The 22347-nt window shown below is 43.9% G+C and overlaps 1 long non-coding RNA gene across 2 annotated transcripts; it reads left to right on the top strand.

Annotated features, from left to right (window-relative positions):
* The first annotated feature begins 4961 nt into the window (after positions 1-4961).
* LOC106559424 lies at positions 4962-9349 on the top strand. 2 transcript variants are annotated; one of them, XR_005366198.1, is made up of 3 exons: positions 4962-5107; positions 5609-6045; positions 8823-9349. It is a non-coding gene; the product is annotated as an uncharacterized LOC106559424 (long non-coding RNA). The 2 variants fall into 2 exon arrangements; XR_005366199.1 differs by lacking the exon at positions 8823-9349 and having other exon boundaries at positions 5609-6687.
* Positions 9350-22347: the final 12998 nt, after the last annotated feature.

The following is a 22347-nucleotide window of genomic DNA, read 5'->3' as shown; positions in this document are numbered from 1 at the left end:
TGCTTTTGATTACTGTGGGCTATTTAGCTCTACAAAATGACAGGCTGCTTAATGGACTTTTAATGGTTATAGGTTTCTCTCTCTTTTTTTAATGAGCTTCACCAGTTTGTTACTAATGCCCTGTAGAAATTTGGCGAGGGGCCAGACTTGATGTTACACGTTTCTGGTTTCCAGGCGGCATACAAGGCATACATGCAACTATCATAGCTAGTGGGGAGGTATGTTGCCAACTATAGTAGGGTAAGGCCATTGGGGCAGGAAGAGCAGGAAAACTCAACAGAGTGCCCCGTCGTCCTAATAATACTGCCTTCTCAGAGAAGATATGGTTGCTCTTTGTAGCTGAAGTTACCTTGAAGGCTTCAAAGGCCTTGGGATCCCAGGTGGCAGGAGAGTTTTCCATGTTGGAAGCAGCCTTTGCCTTCCTCTGATTTCCACAGTGTTGGTGAAGGGTGTCCTTCATAGACTCAGTTGCATCCTGTCCACCAAAGGGCCTGTGAACATCCAAAGACCAGGGCTAGGTTTTGTCCCACCATGTTTGTATCTGTAACACCTGGTTGCACACCGGGCCGCAGTAGATAGCCAATTCATGTCTGATGAGCGAGAGGCTACAGACAATTAGGAAGAGGGAGGAAGAAGGGCTTTTACTTGGGGGACACTCTCTGCTCTTGAGGTCTGGGGTAGGAGAAGTATGAGAAATGAGGAAGAATGAAGAGTGACTAATAACAATAACAACTCCCATTCTTTGTCAGGCACCAAACATCGTGGTAAATGCTTTGTCTTTATCACCTCATTTAGTGCTTCCAGTAGTGTTAAATGGTAGGTAGAGGTGAATGTTTAACAACCAACTTCGGATGGTCTGAGAAGATGCCCAGATTTGTGGCATTTACTGATTTCTGTCCTAAATACTTCCACCTATTTTCTCATAGCCTATTCAAACCATTGCCTATTTCGAACATCCATAGCCTATTTCAAACATCCACTTGATGTCAGCCAGCTGGCAAAATTTCAGAAAATGTAACACTTGGCTGTCGTGAGCTGGTGTGAGCACACCACGAGAGGTAGGTATCATTATCCCATTTCACAGATGCTGAGGATACGATTAAGGAAGTAGATAGACCGCAGTCATGGAGAAACCAAAGGAGAGTCCAGCTCCAGAATAATCCCAAAGACTAAGCTCTTACCCCCGGCACCGCACTCCTTTCCTGAGCCCACTCGGACACTATTGGAGTAGCCACAAACCTGGGGAGTGGGCTTTGGGGCTCCTGCTTCTCTAAAGCTCGCTCTGTGCTGCTCCTATAGATGACCTGCGATATGCTCTGTCGAACTCCCTTGGAGGTTTCTGGTTCCTGGGCCACCCCCTCCTCACTCACCCGCAGTCTCCTCGCTCACTCTGTGGAGGTTTTGCTCCTTACAGCCATGTGGGGCTCTAGTCCTGTTGTAAGGTACTGCTTGTGGCGCCATCTCCTCATTTTATAGACAAAGCAGGTTGGGGGCCAGAAAGTTGAAATGACTTATCTAATTACGCACAGCCCATCAGGGGCAGCCCTGGAAACGAAATCGAGATCCCTTGATTCCCAATCCAAGGCTCTTCCCTGGAAATGACTCTGCCTCCCATCTCTTAAAAATAATAAATGGGACTTGGAGTTTAAAAAAAAAAAAAAGTAGCCGGGGGTGGATTTTCCTGCCCCACTGCTGATATTCTTACTCACTGCTGGCTCCCATTTTGAAAGATTCAACTTGACTTCCCCCGATTCAGGGGCAATGAGCCGAGAATTCAAGGACAGGCACCAGGAGCATGTTGTGAGGTGAATGCAGCAAACATGAAAGACATTCTTTGGGAGCTTTAGTGGATGGGAGGAAGGGGAGGGAGGAAATGTGGGGCTCCTTGCTGAAATACCCTCATGTTTCAGAGTCCCGAGATACTCCTAAATCACGCCCAGGTCATATGGTGCCTATACTTGTCTCTTGGCCTAGGGTGAAAACAGTTCACGTTGTAAAATTAACTTTCCACATTTGGCTGGCCCACGCGGGCCAGCTTTCTTTCAAAGTGAGTTTGCGAATGAATGAATGAATGTGTTGACTGGGTTACTGTTCTTAGGGGAGCCTTCTTTGCATCGGACTTGGAGAAGGATTAAAGCTGGTTTTGAAAAGTGTTGGTGCTCTCCCAAACACAGCATGCTGATAGAATTCTGGTTGCACTTTTATTTGCTATGGAACAAAATGCTCTAGTTTCATGGAAGAAATAGCCCAGCAGATGGTGTTTGGTGGATGGCATGAATGTAGCCTTGTAAATAAGCATTCAAAATAGACCAGCTTCCCCCCAAATTTACCATCTGCCCCTTACCCCATGAGGTCCACAGGTGGTAAAAGAAAGAAAGTAAATTGATGCTTTTAGTTGTTACTGTTACTATTTTGGTAACCCCAAATTATGGCATTCTTAAATTTGGTTATAAAAAATTTAGAGAACAATGCCTTCAATGTGATGGATCTTTTTCAGGGTTGACTGGCTTAAGAATAATTGCCTAAATGGCATTGCCCTGTTTATCTTCTTTTTCCAGGGTAGCTTTTGATGTGATCCTTTTTCTGCAGCTCTCATGGCTGAGAGTGTTCTGCATCCCCCCTGGTACCGGACAAGACTCTTAGATTCACTGTTGCTTCCAGTCTCCCCAAAGCAGGATAATCTAATGTGCGTAGGTTCTAGAATCATACATATCCGGGTTGGAACTTGTTCTTCATCTGTGGAGCAACAGACAAAGTTAATCTCTGTAAGTCTTAGTTTCCTCATCTGTAAAATGAGGGAACTAATGAGGTTAGTAGGAGAAGCACTCAGGACTAGGTAGGCAGCGTTCAAGAAATGTCCCTCGTTATCACTCGTGTCATCATCATCATCACCATCATCTCTGACTGTAATACACAGCTGTCTAAGTTGGGGGGTAAAAAGGAATTTTGGATATTGGTGATTTATTTCAGGGGAGGTAGGGAAGGGTGGTGGAACCTCATCAGGCTGACGGCTTCCACTCTTTTTTTTCCCCCCAAAAGGAGATTCCCATAGGCCACCAGCCAGAACATGACTCAGGATGGAATGCTTTGTGAGGCTTTTGGTGGGTTGGGTTGACTAGTGAGGCAGGGAAGATTTAAGTCAAGATTTTCTCACATGTAAATGGTGGATGATTCAATGGGACAGACTGAGCATTCGGATTAGGAATCTGAGGTCAGAATCTTTTAAAGACATGAGTCTATTTTTAACACCGGGGCCATGGGAATTCTTGATTGTTGATTCTCTCCCATTTCTGCAGAAATAGAAAGATTGGGTTTAACCTATAGGATTAGTTTGCTCCGATCTGGAGTTAGGATTTACAAGGAGGCTTGTTTTAGAAAACCCTAACTTTTGAAATTTTTGTTGCAGCTTCAGTGATGCAGGCACCCAGGAACGAAGTGGTGAGGTAGACGCAGGGGCCAGAGAGGAAAACCTCTGGAGTGCATCTTTGAAGAGCTTCTCCCTGGGGCGCAGCTGTCTCTTTTTAGTGATTGTGCTTTTGTGGAGAGAATGGGGATTTGTTGGGGTGCAGCTTCCTGAAAGGAGGAAGCACAGATGTCCTAAAGGAGACTTACAGCTCTTCAAAAAGGACCGAGGGAGATTTGACCTCACCTCTCTAGCATTTAGCTGGTTCTTTTCTCAGAAACTTTTGAGTGGCAGTTAGAATCGTGGAATTGGAGGAACACAAGGTATCACAGAAGTTTTCCAGTTCCCATCTCCTTATGTTACAGATGAGGCAACTCCAAGTGACATCAGGTTTTTATCGCCACCAACCCCACCGAAGCCCCTGCCCCAAGATCCAGAAACCAAAGGTAGAAACTGTATTCTTGGTGGAAAAGGCCAGGGTTGTCCATTTATTTATTTATTTGTTTATTTATTTAGCTTCTTCTTATACTAGAAGTAGGTGTTTTTGAACTCATTGCATGCGGGTCAGTACACCATTATCTTAGGAAATATTAATCAAATATTAAGGCTAATATATATAAAGTTATGATGAATAAGACATGCACCTTGCTTTAAAGACCTTAATGTATTCAAGAAAGAACATTAGAGTTCAGTGCAGTCAAGCTTACACATGTTGTGCTAGAGAGGGATAATTGAGAGACCCGGGCCAGGGGCCAGGGGCCGGCTTTAGTGTTGGCTTTCTGCCTCTTCCCTGACTAGGACAACTTGAATAAGTTACTTTGTATTTTTGAGCTTCTCTCCCAACAATTTTTGAACACTTATAATGATACCTGTCCTTCCTACTTCTGAATTTTGAGGCACAGATGAGATCTTAGAATTGACTGTAAGCTGTGAAGTGTAGTGGAAATGGAAGGGATCCCACTCGGTAGGGCTCTACTCATAGAGTGAAGGATTAAAGCAATTTATCATTCCACTTACTGTCATCCTCATGATCATTATCTTCACTATTACCAACCAGGGTTTTTTATTAGATACCTCTCTGTATTTGGCAGTCTCCTACTCTCCAGCACCCTACCAAACCAAACAGCCACTTTCATTCAGCAAGTTCAGGCAATTGTGACAAGCCAGGGTTTACGTCATCTGGTTAGACGTTACGGTTGTCCACACTGCTTTTTGTATTTGTACATGGCAACCTGTGTAGCTGTTTGGTTTTTCCCCTGAGACACACTGTATTCAACAGAGGGAACCAGTCAACTATTAACCCAAGGAGGGAGCTTAATTTCCTTTCCTCTATCAAGTCCACAGGTGCGGTGTTGACTGTTGTAGATGTTGACGGTGATGTGGCCCAGGAACAATGTCCTTCGTATCAAGGAGTTTTATGGAGAGCTGGCACAAGTTGCAAATAATTGAATGAAACCATTAACTCCTGGGTCTAACAGAAGCCAGGAGTCTTGAGAGTAATACTATAGCCCAGTGGTTATGATGCTTATTGTTTGGTTGTCAAGGCTGAAATAAACATTCCAAGCTGGGCCTGACTCTCCTTTAGAGATGTCTTCGCCCACTTCTGAAGCAACCTAAGGGTTGGGAAACTACCCGAGCCTTAGGAAAACCTAAGGCAGCAGAGCTGGGAAATTAGAATATTCTCTGCCGCTCTTCCTCTTATGGGTGGGTTTGGTGATAGTGGGCCGGATCTGATATTCCTTTTAGTCCCCCTTCTTCTTTGTAACAGAAATTGGACTTTATTTGGGTGGCAATGTGTTCAGTCTCCCTTATAGCTAGAAGTGAGCAATTAGGTTAAGAAGAGGCCATTCGTTGGGCGTAAGGTTAGGGGGCACCTGGGTGTCTCCATTGGTTAAGCATCCAACTCCTGGTTTCAGCTCAGGTCATGGTCTCATGGGTCATGGGATCAAGCCCCCACTTGGCTCTGTGCTCAGCGGGGAGCCTGCTTGAGGATTCTCTCTCTCTGGGCACCCCCCTGCCCCATGCACATGCTCTCTCTCTCGCTCTCAGGTAAATAAATAAATCTCTATTAAAAAAAAAAAAAAAAGAAGACAAAGAAGAGGTTGTTAGATAGGACTTCCAGGAAAGCTCCTTGAGGAGGGAACAGTAGTTGACCAGTATTTCCTTTTATTCTTCCTATTTTCCTTGCTCCGTGCCTGGATATAGCTATGATTGCTGGCGCCTCTAATAGCCATTTTGACCACGAGGCAACCTTGAAGATGGAAACCACAATGCTAAAGGTGATGGAACGTAAAGATAGTAGGAGGCTGACACCGTGACTCTTCTATGGATCCTGGACTACCTCACTCTGGATTTCTTTCACACGAAGAGGAGAAAACCTTATGCCATCACTGCTAATTTCCAGACCCTACTACTAGCAGTCACATATAATTCCTAATGGATACAGATGACTTCCCCAACCCATGAGTAGTGCTCTTGTTTCTTTGCAGTTAGCTCCTGGAAATTCTGTCTATTGGTCCACACTGATTCACAAGCCCCTGCAAGAGCAAAGTTGGACTCCGCTTCTGCTAATGAGCAGAGGAATCACCTGTGAATACAATGCTGGGATTATAAGGTGCTGGCAGTCATGTCAGAATAATAAGGTCAGATGGAAAATCATCCTAGTAAATATCTTCAGTGAATATCCTGTCCCACCCTGGTGCCCTCCAGATACCATAGCCTGGATCCACAGCTCATGTGGTGGCATTGCCATCACTTCCCCAGAGCCTATCATTTGTGTCCGCGGGGAGGATGATGAGGGTCCTGGGTACCGCTCCAAAGTTTTCTCTGCGTATTCAGCAGGGGCCCTTGATTTGTTCTGACTTGTAACTGAAATCCTTGTTTGTTTGAGTTTCTTTTCCCTAGCAAGTTCATCTATAATCTCAAAGATGTCGCTGTAGTTTGCTTTGCTAATCTCAACCTTTGGCTGAGTGACATGTTGTCCTCGAAGAGGCTCAGAGACACGCGGACACTCCCTCGATGCACTGTGTCTCTCTATTATGGGATTTTCCTTTTGACTGTTTGCCTGGGCCCCGTAGCGCGGCCCTCACCTTTCACATAGTTTTAAGTCTGAGTTTCAGGGGAAGATTTCAGAAAGATCTCTGTAATCCCCTAACTCGTTCTCATCACAGAGATAGTTCATTTTTCAGTGATATTTTGGAGCATTCCTAGAGCTAAAAAAAAAAAAAAAAAAAAAATCCCGGGAAAATTTAAGGCAGCAGAGCTGGGAAAGCAGAATATTTTCTGCTGGTTTTCTCTTACGGGTGGGTTTGGTGATCGTGGGCCAGATCTGAGTGTGTTTATCTAAGGCAGCTGCTGGTACCATTTAAATCAAAATCAGAAGTTAGAATGACAACAGTGCCCACTATAAATGACTTCTGAGTAGTTTGTAGAAATGTGATGGCGAGCTTCATGGTCTGATCATATTTAGGGTCACATATTTCTCACGTAATCCCATATATCTCACATATCCCAAATATCGTTTACATGGATGATTGATTAGGTGGGTGAGGTTGCCAGTTATGGGAGGGATTAAACAAATAGCTGCTGTCTAATGACTTGAAAACAATTCTGCAAGACTGTTATGGTGAAAGGAATTTCCTTCTCTTAGAGTTACTTGTAGTTAAACACACCTAGGGTAGGGCCAGGAGAAGGAAGGAGTTTGTGGAGAGAAAATATGTCCTTACTTCTGGGACTTTTTCTTAACATAATATGGACTTGACCCAAACCGAAGACTTTACTTCCATTTTGTTGAGACTTTAAACAAACTGAAACTTGTAGGGCAGCCCATAATCATATTTTTCCCACTTTTCTCTTCTTCTTTTTTTTTTTTTTTTTTCCCACTTTTCTCTTCTTTACCAGAGAGTCAGGTCTATGAATTGAATAAATGTACTTGAGGAAAAAAAAAAAATCAAGTCACATGGAAAAAAAATCACTAATACTATAGAATTAAAAGTTTATTATTATTGTTTTTTTTTTTTTTTTTTTTTTACAAACCTCAGGTTATTCTGTAATATTACCAGTGTTCAATAGAAACAGGATGTGATCGTATATGTGTATATGACCATAAATTTTCTGGTAACCGCATTAAAAAGTATTATAAGAGATAGGTGACATTGACTTTAGTGTATCTTATTTAACAGAATATATCCCAAGAATTATCATTTCAGCGTGTGATCCGTGTAAAAAGTTCACAAGGTCCCGTATGTGCTTTTATAGCAGATCTCAGTTGGGGCCAGAGTCACATTTTACGGGGTCGGAAGCCACAGGGGGTGATGGCCCCCGTATTGCACAGGGCAAGTCTAGGGGGTCGGGCGTGTAGCTGACTTACTCCACTCCCTTGCCCACCACGCACACCATTGCTGAAAGGACTGACTTTTGGATCATGAGCTTTTCATTCTCATATACTCTGCTCTGAGTCCTAATGTCTCCTCAAATATTCTGGGAGGAGAGCTGGTCAGCTGAAAAGAGGAAGGAGGCCAGAGCTGCTGGAGACCCAGACTTTCTCGACAGCAGGGGAGACCTTCCTAGATTAGGGGGGCCATGGGTTCCATGTTTTCTTTATTTTTTTTTAAATAAATTTATTTTTTATTGGTGTTCAATTTGCCAACATATAGCATAACACCCAATGCTCATCCCGTCAAGTGCCCCCCTCAGTGCCCGTCACCCAGTCACCCCCACCCCCCGCTCACCTCCTCTTCCACCACCCCTTGCTCATTTCCCGGAGTTAGGAGTCTCTCATGTTCTGTCTCCCTTTCTGATATTTCCCACTCATGTTTTCTCCTTTCCCCTTTATTCCCTTTCACTATTTTTTATATTCCCCAAATGAACGAGACCATATAATGTTTGTCCATGTTTTCTGAAGGGAACCTACCCCCTGGCCAACAGGAAGGTCCAAGGCATCCATTTTTATTTATTTATTTATTTATTTATTTATTTATTTATTTATTTATTATTTTTTCAATTTTTAGCTGTAGGGGGAGCTCTTGTCCCTTCACTCTTGATAAATTCCGAGTCCGCTTCTCCGAGGCTGGCAGTTCGGAGTTCTTTCACCTGGGTCTGTGGAGAGTTGGTGTTTGGCTCCACACCAGCAGCGCTTTCGCAATCTCCACACGTTACAGCTGCTGAAATGCTGGGACACCAGCCGGGTGGCGGCTTGAGTCTTGTGATTCCCAGGCAGTCCAGCGAAATGATAAACAAAAGTCTTTTGTGCAATATTAATAAGCTTTAAGCACTCCCCAGCCGAGCCCCTTGTCATCCAAGTAAGTCATGTGTATCAAAAGCCCTTATATGTGAAAGTTTGTTTTCATATCTGGCCAGCGTTGAATGGGAGCCCCCTTTGCCATGTTGTAAAACAAACATTTGTTTATTTTGTGAACAGGGCTGGCAGTATGATACAGGAACCGGGGGCTGAATGGAGGGACCCTTTTCCAAGGAGGCGCCTTTGAAAACCTTTCTGCTGGACCATTCCAACTGTCAACTGATCTTGAGTTCTGTTTACATTAAGACAATAACAGTGTTTCCTAAATAAATAAGTCACAGGCACCCATAGGCCTTAATGAAACCCCATAAATGGGTTGGGGGGGGGGTGGTGGGGATAGGGGAAAGGAGGTTTTGTGCTGTGGGGAAACAATGGCCAGTTCATCTTACCATGTATCCGAGGCCTGTGTTTTCAAGACAGAAGGGGGCCTTTGTGTTAATTGCACTGATAAAACTCTCCTGATAGAGCTTCCCCTGGAACGCGGGGACAAAAGATGTGACATTTCGCCCCGTGTGAATGCCACACTGCCAAACAGACATTTTCTAAAGCAGAGAAGTATCGGTCCCGGCACCCCCCACCCCCAAAACCCCCCGCCTTAGCAGATCAGCTAACCTCTCCTGGTGTGCAGAGAAAATAAATAAAAACTGTAAGACTAAACCATCTGCTGTTGGGGGTGTCTGGCTTTTTTCTTGGTGGTTTGGAGCTTCCAGGAATCTATTTTGGTTTCTGACGGATCCAAGCAGTCTTCAGACACAATGGACACAGAGGCAGGCGCATAGAGTAGAGGAGCATGTGCTGACCAGGGAGTTAGGGTGTCAGCGGGTCTTCCTGGGAAGGAGGAATTTCAGCCAGTTACTGGAAATCACATTTCTGAGCAAAAGACATAATAGTCTAGGTGAAAACCGGAGGCTGAAGATGAGGAACCAGCAGGGCTCACTGCCTGTCTATCTAAAAACTATTTTATAAAAAAGTATGATGGTGTCGTGCAAAATCTCTAAAATAGACTTCCCCATACAAGTATTTTCAATTAAAAGGATTCCTTATTTGTTTTGTTCCATAGATACGTAGCTTAACACCGGTTTAATCATAGCATTTGTATGATTTTGGAACTTGCTTTTTTGGAACTTTCATCATTTCACATGCATTTTCCCCAAGTTACTACCTGACCTTTGTAATCACCACTTTCAGTGGATGTACAATCTACCAAGTGGATATATCATGATTTCTGTATTAGTTTTCTTATTCTTGCATACTTAGAATGCTCGTGACTTTTCACTATTATAAATAATATTGCAGTACGTATCTTCATACCATAAATGCTTTTCTTTTTAAGGGAAATATTCATTAGGATAATCCCCCAGGATCTTGGGTTCTGTTTACATGAACACAATGGCAGTGTTTCCTAAATAAATAAGTCAGCGGCACCCATAGGTCTCAATGAAACCCCGTAAATGGGTTGGGGGTTGAAGAAGGCTATGAATCCTTAAGGCTTTTAAACGTATAATATTATATTGTGTCCCAGAAGGATTTTCTAAGTAAAGTAGTTCATTTTTCAGACTAATCACATTCTCATTTTTACAGTGCTGCTGTATTTTCACAGTCCTTTCTCTTCTTATCTGCCAGGACAATCCCTCCATCTTCATGGGCTTCCTCAAACCCTCTCACATAAATGTTTCCTATTTCATCTCCCTTAAGGCTGGGATGTTGCCCCTTGGAGACCCTTAGATGAAGATGTTAAATGCAATTTATTTTCATCATTGTAGAGTGGAATGTTTCAACCTGTAATATATAAATTCCTAATTGCCATCTAGGTTCAGATATACTTAGTTTTAGACTAATCTATAATCCATGTACGTCTCTTTACCCTCCAATAGCTTGAAGGTGTACTAACGGGGGTAGATACCTTTTGAGAAGTCTATCCAATAGCTGGATCTATTAATTTATGAATTATCACCACACTAGATCACATGACTGCCTTCTTCACCGCCCCCCTCCCCCCGGCCCCATGTTTGTTGGAACCACGTGTGGATGCTTGAACCAAAGTGAACCATGTGCCACCACAGGACAGAGAAGTGAATGGGGGAACGATGTAGAGGAGAGAGGGAAAGGGAGAGAGACAATTCAGTAGACTCACAGAGAAAAACAGAGCTAGGAGTGAATATGAATTATTTTCTGGGTTCCTAATGATAATCACACTTCTTAGTTCCAGGCTTTCCTCTAGTCTGGCTGCATTTTCTTGGCTTTGAATTTGGAGAGACCCCCAATAAAAATTCTCGTTATAATAAATTTCTCTCACCCTCGCTTTCTCTCCTTCCTCCTCCTGTATTTTGTGTTTATTTTTTGTATATGCCAACTTGGCCTCTGATTCACTTGTACCACAAATAAAACTAGAGGTAGCAGTCCCTTGGTGATGTGCTAACCCAGTAAAATAGCCTAATAACAAAATAATGAGTTTGAACATTGGCGAAGGTTTCAGCTACTCTTTGCTGCTGACGAGTGGGGCCGACAGGTTAAAACGTGGCTTAATTCCATTTATGATTCTGAAGCAATGGAATCCTTGAGGGAAACGTTTTTCCCCCAATAAGTTGAAATTATTGACACTGCAAAACCTAGTTTATCACAGTTGCTCAAAATGCTGGACAGTTTGGATGATCTTACGCAATGACTGATTCAAGGCTTTGGGCCACCATATATACAGATATATGATCCAAAGGGCAAGATGTCTATAATAGTTCCTCCTGAAAACTTAGCTGAATACATGGGGCTGATTTTGGAAGCAGACAGCACAATTTTCAAGGAGAAAAAAAAAAAAGGCAATTTGGTCTTCTTGATATAATTAAAACAAAAACTCAAGAAAACTTAAAGGCCTTGTCTCATACCTTCTCACCTATGTCTTGGAATTTTTTTTTTACCTTAAAGACCGTATGATATAAATTAGAATCTTGTGTCTAGGGGACCCCTGGGTGGCTCAGCAGTTAAGCGCCTGCCTTCGGCCCAGGGCCTGACCCTGGACACTCGGGATCGAGTCCCGCATCCGGCTGCCTGCATGGAGCCTGCTTCTCCCTCTGCCTGTCTCTGCCTCTCTCTGTGTCTCTCATGAATAAATAAATGCAATCTTAAAAAAAAAAAAATCTTGTGTCTAAAACCGACACTCTGAAAAGGATGTTTGGAAAAGCTAGCTGAACACCTTGGGTTATTACTGATCTTCTATATTTTTTCCCTTTCTTGCTCTTATCTGTCTATGTATGTATGTATCTATCTGTATCTATTTATAGATCATGGAGCAAAAAGGGGAGCATGCGGGTGAGAGTGAGACAGCCTCCTTGCTACCCGAGGAAGCCTTCCGTACTGAGAAACAAAGAACACAAGCCTCTGTAATTGGGATAAATTGTAAATCATGCCCTCTCTTGACCCTTTGGGTAGCGGGGTTGTATTAAAGGATCTAACTGACCCTGGAAAAACATCCTTTCTCCTGGTCTGAAATGCTTCCCCCTTCAGAGCTTTGGAGATCCTGGAGCCTAGTGAGGGATTGACATTTCAGAAACTCCATGCAAATCTGTCCCTGCCAATGGAGTGTATATGTGTGTGTGTGTGTGTGTGTGTGTTTAAATTACAAACAATTGACTAGCCTTTTATGACTCTGATTGTACAATAAGGAGCAATGGGCAAAGCTATCAAATCATTTTAAATTGGCCTCTCAGTATTTTCCTGTTTGCTGACTAGATGGAGTTTATCAGTGGATTGACATATTTCCTAGCATATGTGACCTCAGGCAGTCATTCTCCATTTTTTTTTTTCCCCTGCCAGTGTTTTGTTCATTCATTTAATTAAAGTGTGACGAGTGCCCAGAAAATGCCTGGAACTGTGCTGGACATGATGATTGCTACTTAGGGCAGATCTGCTGCTGCTCCATGGATCCTCTCCTCTGCTCTGATGTGGTCAGGAGGCAGCAAGCCCAGCCAGTGTGAGCCAGGGAACCGAGGGGTCAGCAAACAGTGCCCGGCCTCAAGCAACATGCAGTCTTCTCAGTGAGATGAGGGACGTGCCTTTGCTCCCTCGGCAGTGGAAGTGGCCGTAGGCTCCCTCCCCTGAGGAGGTGGCAGGGATGAGCAAAGACTGTCTACAGGCAGGACATCAACTGGCTGAAGCGGTGCCCCAGAGACTTGCTAAAAAGGGGTCTGACTATGTCTTGAAGAACAGGCAAGGCTGAGGAATGGGCAAATGGGGGCTAGAGAGAGGACGGCTGGGGGAGGAGCAGTGTAACTACGCTGGAGGGACCTGAGCTGGGCAGCGATTGAAGACCCTTGAATATACCGAGGAGCCTGGACTCCATCCCAAAGGCAGTGAGATGCCAACTTTTGACTAGTCCACAGACTTCCTTTGGAAGTTTTTGACCCCATCCCTACAGGTTCCAAACATGGGCATTATCTTTTCTCTCCTCTTCCTTCAGATCAAGAGCTACTTTGACTCCCATCAGACTTTCAGTTTTGTGGTCTGAAAATAATGACCTTGAACTTTGGGTTAAAAGCCTGGTCAAGGGGAGGCCCAGAGCTTGGTATAGGGAGGTGTGGAATTAGTTGTTTGTCTGTGGTCTCAGGCTGGTTTCCCGGCACATCTCCCTCACAGAGAGGGACTTGAGAATGCATGCGTGTGCAGGGTATTATGTGCGTGTGTGTGTGCGCGTGTGTGGTGGAAGCAGATTTCGAAGAATATCTGGCAGCCTGGTAGCAAGTTTGCCAACAGGATTTATTGCTGTGGAGCCCAAGATGTTGAAACACAATGAAAGTGTTTCTTTCCCCCAACCAACTTAGGGAGAGTTTTCTAGGAGAACATAGACGTATACATACACATATACGTACACATGCACACACATGAAAGGTATCCAAGAAAATAAGAGATAATTTTTTCCCCCTAATCTTTATGAATGTATTTATTTTGGATTTTAGGACAGGTTTTTCATCTCCTTACATACATGTGTAAAGGATTTTTCTCCTTGAATTAATAGGTTGAGTCTATAGAACTTGTTTTTTTCCATCCCCTGGATTATTTCTCTCTTTGTCCATATATTGTTGACCTAGAGAGCACCTGTCTTCTCCATTTCAAGGGGCTGCACGGTGCCGTGGAAGGGAGAAGGACTGGGGAGAGGCTGGAGCAAGCAGACCACACCAATGGGGGTAAAATACCATCTTCCGAATTTGGGGCTGTTATCATAAAAGAATCTTGCGAATGGACCCCCCGGGGTGAGCTTTCCACGCACTCCAGCTCCAGAGAGACGGATTAAGGCTGTAACGCACCTGTTCAGGTACAAGTTGAACAGTATTTCCTTTTACAGTTTGTCTCCAGGCCAAAGGGAGGTAGTGATTCTGTTTGAGGGCCTGGAGGTGGTGTGGCCGTCGGGGCTGGTTGGGAGAGCGTGTGTAGACAGCGGCCGACTGCAGAGGGCAGTGTGAGACCGCAGCGCCGCGAGCTGGGGCCAGCCTGGCTGGTCCTGACACAGGCCACCTGTGATGTTTCAAGATAAATTGTGTTAGGGGGGAAGCTGGTCTATTGGGTTTACAGTAAACGTATGCCAGTTACCTTCACCCCAAAGAAAGTCTTTCTAAGGTTTTCCCCCTCTTCCCCAATCTCAAGACATCAAGTATTGAGACTGGCTGAGTGACAACTTGTACTTTCTTCTCTTCAGGGGTGTGAATGTCTCTTGTAAATCCCTGTGATGACAACTGAGATGATATTTAGTGCCTTGCGATGCACTAAAATTTAACTGCAGTGGGTGCTAATGCAGCTCTGTGTGGGGAAAGACACTTCTTGAATAATCATAATACTAACAACCCAGATACCTTCTAAGTCTTTTCTGGAGCATTAGGAACTGTAGCAAGTGTGTCGAAGGAATCTTTTCCTCAAGAGCTGGTTCTGGTGCTTTTCCTCAAGAGCTGGCTCAGGATGCTCCGAAGGTGGGACTTCCGGGAGGAGAGGGGACACTGGTGGGTGTTGGAGAGAGTGGCTGGTCTGGCACAGAGCTTAAGGGTGTTCTCTAGGCTCAGACAGACTTGGGTTCAAACCTGCCTCTTGAATTTTCTCTACCGTAAAGTTGGGGGTAATCGTGGAAAAATTTAGCAAACTACTAAAGTTTCTATATTAAGGGAGATAACGCGTGTAAAATGCTTAGCACAGTGACCCGGAGTAGAGAGTATCTGGAACGTGATGTCATTACTGATGGAGCTTATCAGTGGATTGACATATTTCCCAGCATATGTCCAATTTGCAAATATTTATTGAGCGCCTACTAGGGGATTTGACAGAGAGCGGCATCAACAGGAACTTACCCGTAGGGCTAGTGACAAAGAGGGACACGGAGACCTTATCACATCATGGCAGTAGTTGGGAGGAAGTATAGCTAAGTGATAAATAACATGGAGTCCGGTGTCTGGGTTTGAATCTAGTGCTGTTACTCGTAGCAGTATGACCCCTGGGGAGGCTCAGACCTTACCAGTACTTACCTCAGAGAGCCTAGCAAGGATGCCATGAGTTAATAGTCACACAAGTATTAGAATGATGCCTGGCATGTGGTGTCAGCCATATGTAATTATTGATTATTACTGAGTTTGAGGACTTTTCGAAGGGAAAAGAGCAGGATTCTGTGCAAGTGTATCATAAAGTAAATGAAGTTCCACAAAGGTGGAGAATGAATCCCAAAATAAATTAGTGGAAAAAGGGGATAATAAACAGATTTACAAGCTTTCTTATGGAATAATCTCCAGAAGAGATATTAGAGAATCTAATATCTAGAATCTAGATAATCTTATCTAATTTCTAAGAATCATCTTATCTAATATCTAAGAATCTCCAAGGCCCATAACGAAGGCTAGAAAGTGATGGGCTGTACTGGTACGCACGGCATGCCCCCATTTATGTAAAAAAGAATTTTTTTTTAATCTATCAAGTGTGTATGTATCCATCCATCCATTCATCCATCCATCTATGTTTTTACTCATAACTATTTTAGATAGGATGCACCAAGAGATTGCTAATGGCATTTCCTTGTGGGATAGTCTGAGAAATTATAATGGGAAGAAGACTTCCTTTTGGACTGTTTGAAATTTATGAGTATCAATTACTTCTTAGGTTAAAAAAAAAGAAAGAAAGAAGCTAGAAAAATAACCACGTAAGATATGTATCTTTTCAGGCCAAAAGACAAATCATAAATGAGGACTAGTCAGTCATAGGTGGCAGGTATGGAGGCCACGCTGCCAGGGCGTCTGGGAGTGAGAGACAGCCTTCTTCCACTTAGGAATCTCAGATCTAATCATCAGTCCGTAGCCTGTTCCTAAGGCACAGCTTCTCCTCATATCTTCACATGTTTCTCAAGCCACCCTCTGACCTCTTGGACTCTTTTCGCTTATCACGCTGTTCCACAACACCCACTTTATGCTGGTTTTCCTGTCTCTTTTCCTTTTTGAACTAAAATAGAGATAGTTTACAATGAGACCTCTGGACCTTAAACCACTTTAGTCAGGAAGCAGGCCAAGAATATTATTTAGGTACAAATATAGGGCATTTCTCATGGGAAAAAAAAAGTGACCCAGGAGGCGAATCAAGAGCCCAGCGTGTAGAGCCAAGATCTGTGGAGAAACTTTCCCTGGGAACAGTCCTAATCACTAGTACTAATCCTATTGCCTTTTGCCCGACTGCATTTCAGAACTGCTGTGGACCAGGGATGGCGCTATGCCTTGTATTCCCATGCTTCTTGAGCAGGAGTGTCTGTTTGGTTATCCTAACTGGGTTTTACCCTTGCGTGTAGGGTGTACGGCATGTTGAGTATTTTAGAGGCAGATGATTTTTCTCTTTAGCTCCCAGGTGTTCAGAGGCAACAGGAAGTGTACCAGACAACGGTACTTGAGGAAGCCTCATCCATAGCTACGCCTTGGTCTAAATGATTAGATACTGGGAGGGCCTGAGCCTGTGTCTCGTATTGTAATTGGATGAGATTGGTGCTGGCATGTCACAGCAATGTGAATAATCTATGACCTGAGGGTAGAATGTGGAAGCTAAAACAAAATGAGTGTAAGTTCTTTGACGTTCTTTCCGTTGAGAGGTGGGTCTATATGTCTTTGTCAGCGGTGTGCTGGAACTGGCTCCCACCAGCTCCTGAGAACCGATTGTGTTCATCTTGGCCCATCAGCTTGTTCAGTGACATCTTGTTGGTAGCTTGAAATCAGCCGTGGTGAAGGTTTTTATACCTCAAGAACTGGCAAGTGCTGAAAATCAGGACTTTTTTTTCCCCCTGGAGAGCTGGTTGTTAAACATTCACCAGCACTTCATGGCTTGTACCGAAACATTTCTGAGGGACACCTGGGTGGTTCAGCGGTTCAACCTCTGCCTTTGGCTCAGGGTGTGACCCCGGGGTCCCGAGATCAAGTCCTGCATAGGAAGCCTGCTTCTCCCTCTGCCTGTGTCTCTGCCTCTCTCTCTGTGTCTCTCATGAATCAATCAATCAATCAATCAATCAATCCTTTTTTTTTTAAAGAAACATTTCTGAGATGTTGGTAAGAGCAGGGATGAGTAGTTCATATAGAGTCTGATTGACTCCAGTTCCCTCTTCTGACCCACACTCACTATCCATTCTTGTTCTGAAAAGTTCAGAAGAACAAATAGTTGGCATTACCTAAAGGGGTTAAGTCATTTACCTGAGAGAGGTAACCATGACACATCCACAGCCATCACTTTATTTGATGGGTTAATCCAGCAATTTTTGGAGTGTGGTCAAGGGACTCTTGGGAGTTTCCAAGGTCAAAACTATTAGTAAACTATTACTAATGGCACTAAGGTATTATCTTCCTTTTCATCCTTAGTTTCTCATGAATATATAGTAGAGATTCCATCATACATTTGGAAGATGTGCCTAATTCAAGAAATCAATATTCTCCAAATGACAATGATGGCATAAAATTATGCCTGGGTAAAGTTCCATTCACAGTAGAGGAAACACTAATGGATTTTAATGTAACAATCTGAAAACTTTATTGATACAGTTTCAGATTTCTTAGCACTTGTTGAGTTTTAGTGTAATATTCAATCAGCACTGATGAGTTTTGATGTAATGCCAAAGAAGAATATCTAGATTTATCTGACAAGACTATTAAAATACATACCCCCTTCTCTCGCCTCATACATTTCTGTGTGAGGCTAGATTTTCTGCATATACTTCAACTAAAACAACAGCTCTGAACAGATGGATGCAAAAGCCGACAGGGGTTGAACCCAGCTATCTTCTATTAATCTGGATAAAAAGGCTTCAAAAATTCTAAAACAACACCACTCTTCTCATTGATTTACTTTGTTTTGGTAAATGTAGTTATTGTAATAAAAATGCTACTTATGCTTCTACTTAATGGGTCTATTGTTATTTTGAAAAAAGTTAGTAAGCATTTAAAATATTTCTTTTTTAAAAATATTTTACTAATTTATTTTAGAGTGAGAGAGAGAGAGAACAGAGAGAGAGTGTGCACGTGTGCACGGGGGGGAAGGGCAGAAAGAGTGAATCTCAAGCAGACTCCGTGCCGAACCGGAACCCTACATGGGACTCGATCTCACGAACCTGAGATCATGACCTGAGCTGAAATCAAGAGTCAGACGCTTCACTGACTGAGCCACCCAGGAGGCCCTGAAATACTTCTTATTTTAAATTACTAATTTGGTAAAGGTGGTAGATACAACCCATATAAAATAGAAATTATCTGGGGATGTCAGTTGTTAAGGGTGTAAAAGTGTCCTGGAGCTAAGGGGTGGGAAGCCTCTGGATTACCCCATCATCACTGTCTGCACGGGTCCCATTGGTTGTTGGTGGAAGGAAGTGGGAGAAAGTCATAAATACCTTCCGAGGATGTGTGGGAGGAAGTTTTCTGAGGATGTGTGGGAGTTTCTCAGGAATGAGAAACTGGGTTCTAGGGAAGCTAAGGGACTTTTCCAGGGATACTTCATACTTACCTGGTCCAGAGGGGGGGCAACTTAGGAGCTCCCCATTCAGTACCTGTTTTGCGGAGTCTGTTCTCTTGGGATGCCCATAGGGTGCCATGCACGGTTAAGTTCTTGGCAGGTGAGTTTGGATCATGGTGCTGGCAGTGATTCTGAGGGCACCCAGGGAACCTGGCCTTACTTGGGGATGTCTGGGTCTCAACTGGCTGTACATCAAACACAGGCCCCGTAGAACTACCAGCTGTGATGCTTTATAGGTTCTCCACTACTGAGAGATTAAGTCACAGATTTAGCAAATCTTAAGCTCTCCATACTATGTTTTGTGGGGACCTCAGCCATTCCTGTCCACATGCTCAGTGTTAATAGGGGCAGACTGGGAAGTTCAGCAGCTCAACGTCTGTCTACAAATATGAATATTATTACTAGAGCTATTTAACATTTACTGAGCACATAGTGTTTTTCCAAATATTGTACATGGGCCCACCGCACATTAGGCACTAGAGGTCACTAGGGGCCTGGGAAGAGCACTGTGCTCCACTGTGGGTTGGAGTTACAGTCTGGCAAGGTGAGGGGCGGCCAGAGGGGGATAGAATGGACAAGTGCTTGGCGGCGACCTGGAGAGCGGTGCCGATGTGCTCACCTTTTCCTGCTCTGTCTTATTTGATTAAAAAACAAAGCAAAACTGAGCCCAGCCTAAAGCAAGGATTTTCAGCAGGAGGGCATCTGGTTTGAAAAGCCTTGTAGCTTAAAGGCCAGTGTGAAACATTCCTCTTTTCTACTTGGAGGAAAGCAGAGGACCACCCAGTGAATTTTCCCTGTAGCTCTCAGTTTCATTTCAGTAAGAGGGAGGGGAAGGAAGGAGAGCTTCGTTGGGTAGTAGATCATCTTCCATGTGACAGTGCCGTACAGAAAAATCACAGCTATTTTGCCTCTTTAATTCCATTGGATGGGACAGACACTGCTTACTTACTATTTGAAAGCTACAAAAAGGTCTGCGTGACCCAGAGTTTTCCCCTCCAGGCCTTCTGTAAGTTCCTACCACTCCCACCATTAGCAAGACTCCTTGGGGACCTTGGGGAGCTGTGTTCATTTTAACTGACTGGACGTGTTCTCACGCTCATTTGCACAACTTAGTCCCATGATTTGGTCCTTGGTCAGCATCCCGCACAGTGACCGGCACCCAGGTCTCTCCAGCTGCCCCGAGTCCCTCTGTGAATCCCTCACCAGCTGACACTTAAGTTCTCAACCTTAATTCTCATATGAAGACTTATCTGTCTCATGTTCCAGTTCCTCTGACCACTTGTCCCGGCCCCTAAGTTATTTGTATCCCCCCCAAATGTTTATTCATTAGATCTGGGGTGTTACACTGTGTTTTAAAGAGCCCAGAAAGTCCCATAAAAGTACATTTCACCCACTGTGGAACCCACTGGGGAACCAGGATGGCTGACCCCAGGCTAGCAATTGGGTTATACCCATGTAGCACCACTTGTGATTTTTCTATAATTTTGCTTCCTTGTAAATTTCCCTTTAAAGGCTCTTGCTTGAAAAAAAAAAAAATGACATCAGAATGAATGTCACTGATTACCCTCTAATAACCTAGAGGACAGGAATGGTCTGGGGAAGCTTGCTTGCGTCCCATGTTGCCCAGAGCTCGCCCTTTTCATCTGTTCCTGTCACTAAAGGAACTAGAGGGGAAAACAATCAAATAGAGTCTCATACAAGGAAAGGGTCTAGTGGCTGAGACAAATCCCTTCATTTTGGCCAATTTTTCCCTCCTGACTTTTTAAATTATGAAACGGCCATGATGGAAACATGGACAAAACAAAATCACGTTGCTTAAAAGTTGATCAGAAAGTAAGCATTCATGTAACCACCACCCAGATCAAAAAAAGAGAACGTGACCAGCACTTCGGAGTTCCCTCCTCTACCCCATCCTTCTATCTATCACTACCCCCAAATGAACCACTCTTGGAAGCTTTATAGGAATTACTTCCTGGCTTTTCACCTTAGCAGGCGTCCCTTAACAGGGATAGAGCTTAGTCTATTCCTGGTTTTGAACTTTATATTAACGGAATAATAAAATCTGGCTTCTTTTGTTAAAAGCCATCCCTTTATTCCCCACGCCTCTACCCCCCTCTTCCAAGAAATGCATTCTGTAAATCTTAGAAAGGACTGCAAAAACCTGTCTACATTATGAGACTATAATGAGAAAAAGTAGTTGAGTAACAGTGATTCTTAACAAATGTCTTCAGCTTGGAGGAGATTGGAGGTAATCGCAGTGGGTGGGTATGAAAGTAAATGCAGCATCACTGTAGTTAGTATTTATGGAAGAATGTTCACGGGAAGGACTTTCTATTTTAACCTCACAGATGCTTATAATTCTGGAGAAGCAGGTATACGGCAAACAGAAGCGTCTACTGCTTCTTCACCTCCCTTTTTTTCTTCTTCTAAAGTCTCCTCGGTAAGGACACAAAGAGATATATGTTATTCTAGGGTCACCTAGAAAGACAGGGGCAACTGGAAATGCAAGCAGGGCCCCCTCCCCCCCCACTTGGGTCTGGCCTTCTGCCCTGGTGGCTCCCACCTCCTTCTGATGGTGAATGTTGAGAGATGGTGATGGATGGTTAGTCACAAATAGTTTTCAATTTACCAAAGTGCACCCGGCTTTCTCTGAACCTCTTTGAAATGCTTTTAGAGCAACGTGGAGAATGGAATTCAACAACAATTCTCCACAGCTGCAGTTCAGAATACAGGGACCCCCAGGAGCAGCTGGGGGCAGTTGTTTTCATGTTTCGTACTTGCTGATTCCTTAAAAGTCTTTTCAGAAGGTTCTGGAAGGTCCTGTGATGTCCATATACTGAGAGGCTAAGTCTGAAGCAGACCCTTAGCTCCCAGGCCCTTACCCCAAATTTGACAAACGTTTGTCTCCACCTCTTGCCAGCAAACATGTTCTCTCAGGAGCTCCTTCAGCGTGCTTCCTCCTGTCCACCCCTCCACCCCGTCCTCCCACCAGGAGCCCCACGTGTGGGAGGGTTCATCCTGTGGTGGCTCTCTGTGTTCAGTGAAGGGAACCCTCCTAGAGAAGTCAGGATTTCTTGGTTCTGGTCTCAACTGAAGCTTTCACTCAGCTCCATGACCTCATCTCTTTTGGTCTCAGTTTCCGCAAGTGTAAACCATGTAGTTAGACGGAGGACCTTAGGATCCCTTTCTGTGGGGCGTTATCTACGATGTTCCAGGGTAAGGAGTTGGTTGCAGTGGAAGTTGGAAACCCTTGCTTTGACAGGCCCGTTTTTACATGGAGATGGAATAAGTAGCCTTTCTTGAGTTAAGCTTTAACAAATGATGAAGGACTCTGGTATAGAATAAAGCAAAACAGAACTGTCCCTCCTCCCCCCACCCCCCATTGAAATCTCTCCCACAACAAATAAATAATTTTTCCTTCTCCAGTTATCTGTCATGGTCCCTGAAATGTCACCAATGGATCCTTACTTTTCCTTTTGCATATTTTGTGATTCTTCTAGACTCTCTTATAAAAAGACGTAAATATCCCTTAAAAGGCGGACTAGACGATGCTGTCATCCGTGAGGTTAGTGGTTTGACAAAGGACTGAGTTACCAGCACTGTGGACAAGCAGGCAGCCTGTAGTACTGTTCAAGGCAGTTCCAACTTGAGG

This window comes from Canis lupus, chromosome 10 (genome assembly GCF_011100685.1).
Source record: "Canis lupus familiaris isolate Mischka breed German Shepherd chromosome 10, alternate assembly UU_Cfam_GSD_1.0, whole genome shotgun sequence".
In the NCBI taxonomy this organism is placed as follows: domain Eukaryota; kingdom Metazoa; phylum Chordata; class Mammalia; order Carnivora; family Canidae; genus Canis; species Canis lupus.
The sequence above is the reverse complement of the archived record's forward strand: the minus strand, read 5'-3'. Positions and strand labels throughout refer to the sequence as shown.